Source organism: Danio rerio, chromosome 21, assembly GCF_049306965.1.
Source record: "Danio rerio strain Tuebingen ecotype United States chromosome 21, GRCz12tu, whole genome shotgun sequence".
Classification (NCBI taxonomy): Eukaryota; Metazoa; Chordata; class Actinopteri; order Cypriniformes; family Danionidae; genus Danio; species Danio rerio.
In genome coordinates this window covers 10,312,501-10,320,644 of record NC_133196.1, presented here as the reverse complement: position 1 = coordinate 10,320,644, position 8,144 = coordinate 10,312,501, and the positions used below count along the sequence as shown (strand labels likewise).

The 8,144-nt window shown below is 35.6% G+C and overlaps 1 long non-coding RNA gene across 1 annotated transcript; it reads right to left on the bottom strand.

Moving 5' to 3' along the window:
* Positions 1 to 257: 257 nt before the first annotated feature.
* Positions 258 to 4,082, bottom strand: LOC141379983 (uncharacterized). The gene is made up of 3 exons (XR_012397164.1): positions 3,253 to 4,082; positions 2,666 to 3,205; positions 258 to 1,170 (listed from the first exon to the last, which is right to left on the bottom strand). It is a non-coding gene; the product is annotated as an uncharacterized lncRNA (long non-coding RNA).
* Between the last annotated feature and the right edge of the window lie 4,062 nt (positions 4,083 to 8,144).

Below are 8,144 nucleotides of genomic sequence, written 5' to 3'. Positions count from 1 at the left end.
CTGATGTTTTATGTGATATAAGATAACTCATGCACATGCAGTATATATTCTTGTGATTACCAAAGTCCGTCCACCAGTCTGTCATTATACAACATGAAGCTTGTGCTCCAGATGGATTTGCTAAGGACTGTTTGTTGATGTTAAAAAAGAATGTTCAGTTTCTTGTAGAGGCTTACTATTTCCCTTCTCAAGACCTGTGTATCATCAGGAGCCAAATGTATTTGGATTATTTTGCCTGTATAGGCTTTTCTAATTCTAATCTGAAATACATTTATCTCTCTAAATTGCTGTAGATCGCACTTCCGTCATCATTAGTAATTCATTTGTGATTTCCAGAGCTGAGAGGATGAATTGCAACACAACGCAAGCATCTTCAAACTTCACAACTTATTCGACTGGTCTACCAGATAGTCTGCATATGTGTATGCTATCCATCAATTTAATTGTCGGTCTGCCTACACACTCCTTTGTTATATGGCTCATCATCACAGGAGGTGGACTTACTTCCGAGTTCTTCTTCCTTAATGTCTCCTTGTGTGATATTACCACTTGTGTGACGTCTTTGTTGGCTATACTTGATGCTCATGGTCTGTTTTCACATCTCAAAACTCTGATACAGTTTCTAGTTGGACTTGTCATCACTGGTCGTCCTCTGTTTCAGTGTCTGATGTGTGTTGAGTGTTACCTGGCAGTGGTTCATCCTGTAATCTTTCTGAAGTACAAACCACTCAGATATAGAGTGATCTGCTGTGCTGTGGCCTGGATGATCACTCTTGGCTCCTGCTTGTGCTGCATGTTTATTATGCCGTTACTTCATATTTATACATGGTTCTTCTCTGCACAGTTCCTCTTGTTCCTCTCTATTCAGTTGTTTTGTCTTGTGGCTGTTCTCAGAGCTCTGAAGCAGTCAGGACCAGGAGAGAGAACGAGAGAGAAAGAGGAAAACCACATGAAGAGACGAGCGTTTTATATTATTCTGATAACCACTCTGACAATGTGTGTTATATACATCCCTCAGACCATCCATGGACTCTCTGTTATTCTGTATCGATTTATTAAGGAACTTTATTCTTTTGGTTTTATTAGTTATATGCTTGGTGGGTTTGTTCAGCCTGTTCTTTACCTGCACAGAGCTGGAAAACTCTCCTGTCTTTGCTTTAGTGAGATTCACTATTAAATTATTTGTTTTAAAGGGCACCTATGGTAAAAAATCTACTTTTCAAGCTGTTTGGACAGATCTGTGTGTTGGTATAGTGTATAGACCAGTCATACTGGGGTAATAAGAACACACCCAGTCCTTTTTTTTTCAATTTAACTACAAAAAAAAAAAAGGGTTGGCCAATTATAGCTGTTTTCAAATCGATCGCACCATTACGTAGGTGTGATCCCCCCGCCCACCGAATTGATTGACAGCTGCGCGCATTAACATGTTCCGGTAGTCACGTGTATATGTCAACAAGACCAGGCTGACATACGCAAAGCAACCGGCAATAAAAGGTCTGTTCTGTTCGCTAGGATCAGCAATCATCATCAAATGTGATTAAGAGTAAGTTTCACATGTTTAAAGTGTTTTAACACAGAGTATGTGTGTAATTAATTACAGCGTTTTACTTCAGCTTTACTTCATCAGCACAGCCGCGTGTCAGAACAATTATAAAAGAAGACGCTTCAATCCCGGTTTGTGGAAGTTAAATCAGGTTTATTTTGTACATTAGCATAACAGATATCCACACAGTACTTGAGGTTAGCCTTAACTAAGCTAAGCGCGCTCTGTCTGTCTGCCTACCTGCCTGCCTGCCTGTGTGTGTGTGTCATCTGCAGTGTGCTTGTGTATCTGTGTGTGTTGGTGTGTGTGTGTGTGTGTGTGTGTGTGTGTGTGCACGTGTTAACTTTGTAACGAAATTGTGTGTGACTCATCAATGCAACTTCACAATACTGATTAGTAAAGGTTAGTTCTTAGTGTAGTATCTCACAAACGCTACGTGAGACCTTCTTCCTTTAAGTCTGTCTGTTGTCTGACGCAGCTGAGGGAGGAGGCATGTAGAAACAGTAGGCAGGAAAGACTCGTCTTAAAGGCGCATTACGACAAAACCACCCCCTGCTGGAAATTAGTATAAAACATTATCTTGTAAAAGGTATAATGAAAAATCTGATGGGTATTTTGATCTGAAACTTTATATACACATTCTAGAGACGCAAAAGACTTATATTAAATCTGAAAAAGGGGTAACCTAGGTGCCCTTTAAGTAGTTAGCTAACTGATAAACCAAACTTGCCTTTTTCTATTTAATTAAATTAGGTTTCTTTGATCTTAAAACTTATGTACACATATAAGCTAATATACACACTCACTTTATTGGGTACACCCGTCCAACTGCTCTTTAATGCAGATTTGTAGTCATCCAGTCAACAGGCAGAAACTCAAAGCATCTAGGTATGTAGACATGGTCAAGACGATCTGCTGCTGTTCAAACAGAGCATCAGAATGGGCAAGAAAGGGGATTTAAGTGACTTTGAATGTGGAATAGTTGTTGGTGCCAGACGGGCTGGACTGACTATTTTATAAACTGCTGATCTACTGGGATTTTCACGCACAACCATCTCTAAAATTTAAAGTGAAAAAGAGAAAATATCCAGTGTGCGGCAGTTTTGTCGGCGCAAATACCTTGTTGATATCAGAGGTCAAAGGAGAATGTCCAGACTGGTTCCTGTTGATAGAAAGGCAACAGTAACTCAATCAACCACTCGTTACAATCAAGGTATGCAGAAGAGCATCTCTGAATGCACAACACCTCCAACCTTGAGGCGGATGGGCTACAGCAGCAGAAGACCTGACCGGGTGCCAGTCCTGTCAGCTAAGAACAGGAAACTGAGGCTACAATTTGCACAGGCTCATCAAAATTAGACAAATTATGAAACAAAATTAGAAAAATGATGTACTGTACCACTGCAGACCAGTTGTAGGTTTATGAAGGTTATTTGACATGACTGACTGTATTTTTTAAACTGTAAAATGTTTTGAAATAAATATTATTTTTTTCTAGATTTAAGATAATTGTTGATTTTTATATATTTTTTTTGCTTTGCCAAAACACATTAATCTCCAGTTAAAATAAACAAAAATGCCAGATTATGTTACTAAATCTATTACATAATTATATGCTTAGACAACTAAAGTTTGTATTATTATAAACAAAAAGAATTGCTAGTTTGTATAAAAAAGTAAAAAAAAAAGTGATTTGTGGGGTTTACTGATGTTATCAAGCAGTCAAAGGGATTAGGTTGACTTACACATTGAAGTACACAACTTAAAAATATTGAGTTCAGTTGAGTGAACTTACTGAATAATTATATATAATGTAATTCTAGATTACTGTATATGAACTAATGGTTTCTCAAATTATCTACATTTAGTTTGTTGTAACAAAGTAATAAAGTTACACATTTGCTATAAAATTAGGAGTAAAATAGTGAAATCCAGTTTGTGGTAACAAGAACTTTAAATGGTTTCAGGTTATTTTTGATGTGTGTGTGTGTGTGTGTGTGTGTGTGTGTGTGTGTGTGTGTGTGTGTGTGTGTGTGTGTGTGTGTGTGTGTGTGCGCATGTGCGTGTGTGCACAGTTGAAGTCAGAATTATTACATCACCCCCCGCCCCACCCACCCCAATTTCCCCACTTTCTGTTTAACATAGAGCAGATTTTTTTCAACACATTTCTAAACATAATAGTTTTAATAACTGATTTATTGTATCTTTGCCATGATGACAGTAAATAATATTTGACTAGATATTTTTCAAGACACTTCTATACAGCTTAAAGTGACATTTGAAGGCTTCATTAGGTTAATTAGGTTAACTAGGCAGGTTAGTGTAATTAGGCAAGTTATTGTATAATGATGGTTTGTTCTGTAGACTATCAAAAAAAAAATAGCTTGAAAGAGGAAAATTGCGTATACTAAAAATGTAAAACTGCTTTTATTCTAGCCGAAATATAACAAAAAAAGACTTTCTCCAGAAGAAAAAATAATATCAAACATACTGTGAAAATTTCTTCGCTCTGTTAAACATCATTTGGGAAATATTCAAAAAAGAAAAAAAAATATTAATATATATAAATTTTATATATATATATATATATATATATATATATATATATATATATATATATATATATATATATATATATATATATATTTATCAAGGCATACGTGACAAGCGTGCACCCTTTTTTGTATTTGCATAGCTGGTGTTATATGTGACATGCTTTAGATTAATTCATGTCATTATACAACATGAAGCTCAGGACTGTTTGTTGATGTTGAAAATAATGTTCAGTTTCTTGTACAGACCGGATATTTCTCCCATCTCTCTATTTTCATGATCAGGAGGCACAGGTATTGCGATTTATTTTGCCTCTATATGTTGTTTATTGTTTTTGTTGTTTTCTAATTCTAGTCTTTTAGTCTCAAACACATTTACTTTCCTTGATTCTTGTAGATCACACTTGCATCGTCGTTAATAATTCATTTGTGATTTCCTGAGCTGAGAGGATGAATTTCACCACAGCGCAAGCATCTTCAAACTCCACAGCTCATTCTACTGGCCGACTGGACAGTCTGAATATTTGTGTCTTATGTGTCAATTTAATTGTCGGTCTTCCGACACACTCCTATATTATATGGCTCATTATCACAGGAAGTGGAGTTGCTTCAGAGTTCTTCATTCTTAATGTCGCTGTGTGTGATATTGCTACCTGTGTGAATTCTTTGTTGGCTATACTTGATAATCATGTTGTATTTCCACCTCTCACAACATTAATACAGTTCATAGTTGGATTTGTCATCACTGGTCGTCCTCTGTTTCAGTGTCTGATGTGTGTTGAGCGTTACCTGGCAGTTGTTCATCCTGTAACATTTCTGAAGTACAAACCTCTCAGATATAGAGTGATCTGCTGCACTGCAGCTTGGATGATCACTCTTGGCTCCTGCTTGTGCTGCATGTTTATTATGCAGTTATTTTATATATACACATGCTTCTTTTCACTGCAGTTCTTCATCTTCATCTCCATCCAGCTGTTTTGTCTTGTGGCTGTTCTCAGAGCTCTGAAGCAGTCAGGACCAAGAGAGAAAACGAGAGAGAAAGAGGAAAACCACATGAAGAGAAGAGCGTTTGTTGTCATTCTAATTACTACAGTGACTTTGATTAGTGTCTATATGCCATTTATTGTCACAGGATTGACTTGCATTCTGACACAACGTTACTATTCACAGCTGTTTACATTTAGTTCTATTTGTAGTACACTGGCTGGTTTTGTTCAGCCAGTTCTTTATCTGCAGCGCACTGGAAAACTCTCGCCCTTGCTTTTCATAAACTTACTTCTTATTATTTCAGATCAATTTTCCTAGAAAACTTGTAAGTAACTTTTTTTCTTTTTGCAATTTTTCTTTCTCCTTCTATGATGTGCTTTTGCAAATATCTGACAATAGATGAATTAGAATAAATTGGCTTCTTTCTCTTTGTCATGTTCACCAGCGAACAACCACCAGATGTCGCTGGTAAACACACACACACTTAGAACTACACTTTTTCTGGACTACATTTTCATACATGCACTTCTCCCTGACACCCATGCTCATTTACCCAACTTGATTGCATTCACCACCTGAACCTTGTCATAGACTGAACTCTCACAGCTGTAACCACCCACACAATGATTATTTGGACTATTTAAACCCCTCTTTTCCACACACGTTGCCGAGTCTTGTTAACTGTAACGTAGCATTACAACGCGTTTTCCTTGTCTTGGTTTCCTGTGTTTTGAACCTAGCCTTGTTTATTTAGTTATCCTTGTCTGCCGCCTGCCTTTCGACCTCTTGCTTGTTAAATTGACTACGATTCTGGATTGTCCTCACACACCTGTTTGCTACCGTATTGACCACTGCTTGCCTGACTGAATAAACCTGCATATTGGATCCTACCTTCTGTTGTGGTGTTACTCCCCGTCGTTACACTCTTTAAGATGTCTTTTGTTTATTTCATTTAAAATTTCACTTCAGTTGACTAGTTATGCTATTTATTATGCTTGTCTCATAATATAGTCTGTGCGATTTTTATTTTACTTGTTATTATTATTATTATTATTATTTGTCGCTTTGTGTCCTTTGTGACCACAATTTTATTTTATTTTATCGATATTTATAGGGGAGTTATATATTAAATATAACCGAGTTTTAAGGATTTGCTCAGGGTTAACCATGACATGCTTCTGAGGTTTTCACCTCAGTGTCGGCAGACGTCTTCCTGCTACTTATTTCAATAAGTTAAGAGAAATTTTGGTGAGAAACACAGGAGAAACCATATTTCTAGCATAAAAGTATTTTTATTATACTCGATATTTATATAAAAAAAATAAAAATCTTTGAAACTTCGCAAGAAAAATCTTATATAATTTTGATTAACGTCTTCTAGATGGAAAGGTTTTGAAGTATGTAAAAAAAAAACACGTAGCTATGTTTCCATCCAAAAATGTGAAGTAACTTTATGCGCAAAACTGGATTATCACTCAAAAAGATGTGCAAATAATGCAGTTTCCATCTAATGAGTCAAAGCGAACAAAATAGTCCCTTTCTGATTAACTCGTGCCAAATATCAACAGTAAAAACAGAAATTGGCGTGGTAGGTGATACTGTGTGAATCTTTTCTTCATTTTATAAATGACTTGCGCCTCAGAAGGCAATTTAGACACGCAATGAACGCGAGGTGGTGTTTGAAAGCGTGAGACGCGGAGCACAGACACTATTGATGCTGAAGGTCATTAATAATTTAACACATGCTGAAACTGTTAAGGTGTTTTAGAATGACCAAAACAACATTTCAGATGTTTTACAGTGCTCAGCCTGCTGGTTTATTTATTCACACACATTTTTATCATCACATGATTTCTTATAATAAAATCACATTACTTTTGTAATGCGCATATTGGAATAATGAAAGTGTTCCGCAGTTTATGCAAATCTTTTCTTATTGAATAAAACGTTTATTCTGCTTAGTTATGCTCGTTTGTTTTTATGTGCATTTTCAGAATGTATGCCCATCTTGGTGTTTCCATCAACCGGTTATTTTTTTTTATGAGCATATCCAAAAAGCGCATAACAATTGGTGGATGGAAACGTAGCTAGTGACTTCCAGCCAGTTTTGAGAAAAACACAACACAACAGGCCTAGTTGTAACAGGGTTACAGATAAGCCACACGCTGTTGGACACCAATTAAACTAACAAAATAATTGTTGAATTTTGAGTATAATATTCAGAACATTTTATATTAAACTGTATTTTAATGATTCTATTTAATAGAAAAAAATTGTTATTGCTAATAATGCAAATAATAATGCAAATAAATACAAATTCGTATATCTAATAGGCAAATAAATAAACAACTTGTGCTCTGTAGAATACGAAATAAATTGAGTTAAGAACTGTGAAATATACTATTTAAATAAACTGAATTTAAATTAATTGTGTGAAATCTGACTGTTTAAGCATGTGTTACAACTAACCCTCAGTCTGTTAACTTAACCCGCAGGTGGGATAAATAGTAACATTTGTACTCCTAGCACTTTTGGCAATACTGCACAGAAACCATAGGTCTGGTCATCATACAACCAATGCTTACTTGTTGAAGAGGCTTGTATGCTGTTGGTAAAATAAATAAATAAAAAAAGTTGCTTTGTGCCCCGCTCTCCACTACACCATATGATCGCTAAATAAAAAAGCTTTCCATTGATGTGTGGCTTGTTAAGATTGAACAATTTTTAATAGAGATACAACTTCTGTATTTGAATTTCCAAATTAAGTGCATATCAATGCACATTACTAATTAACAACCTAGTTTTGATATATTTACAGTAGACATGTTTTATATTAACAGAAACAGAAATTTACTAAAATTCATAGATCGGGATCTTAATAGTATGATCATTTTTGGCATAAAAGAAAAATGGGTATTCTTGACACATGCAATATACTGTATTTATATAAAGTTGTAAAAATGGAGTGCTTAGCAGTGGTCTATGAAGTACATGAAAGTCATACTTCAGTAAAAGTACAGGTATCTTACAAAAGACTTTGATAAAAGTTATAGTCATTG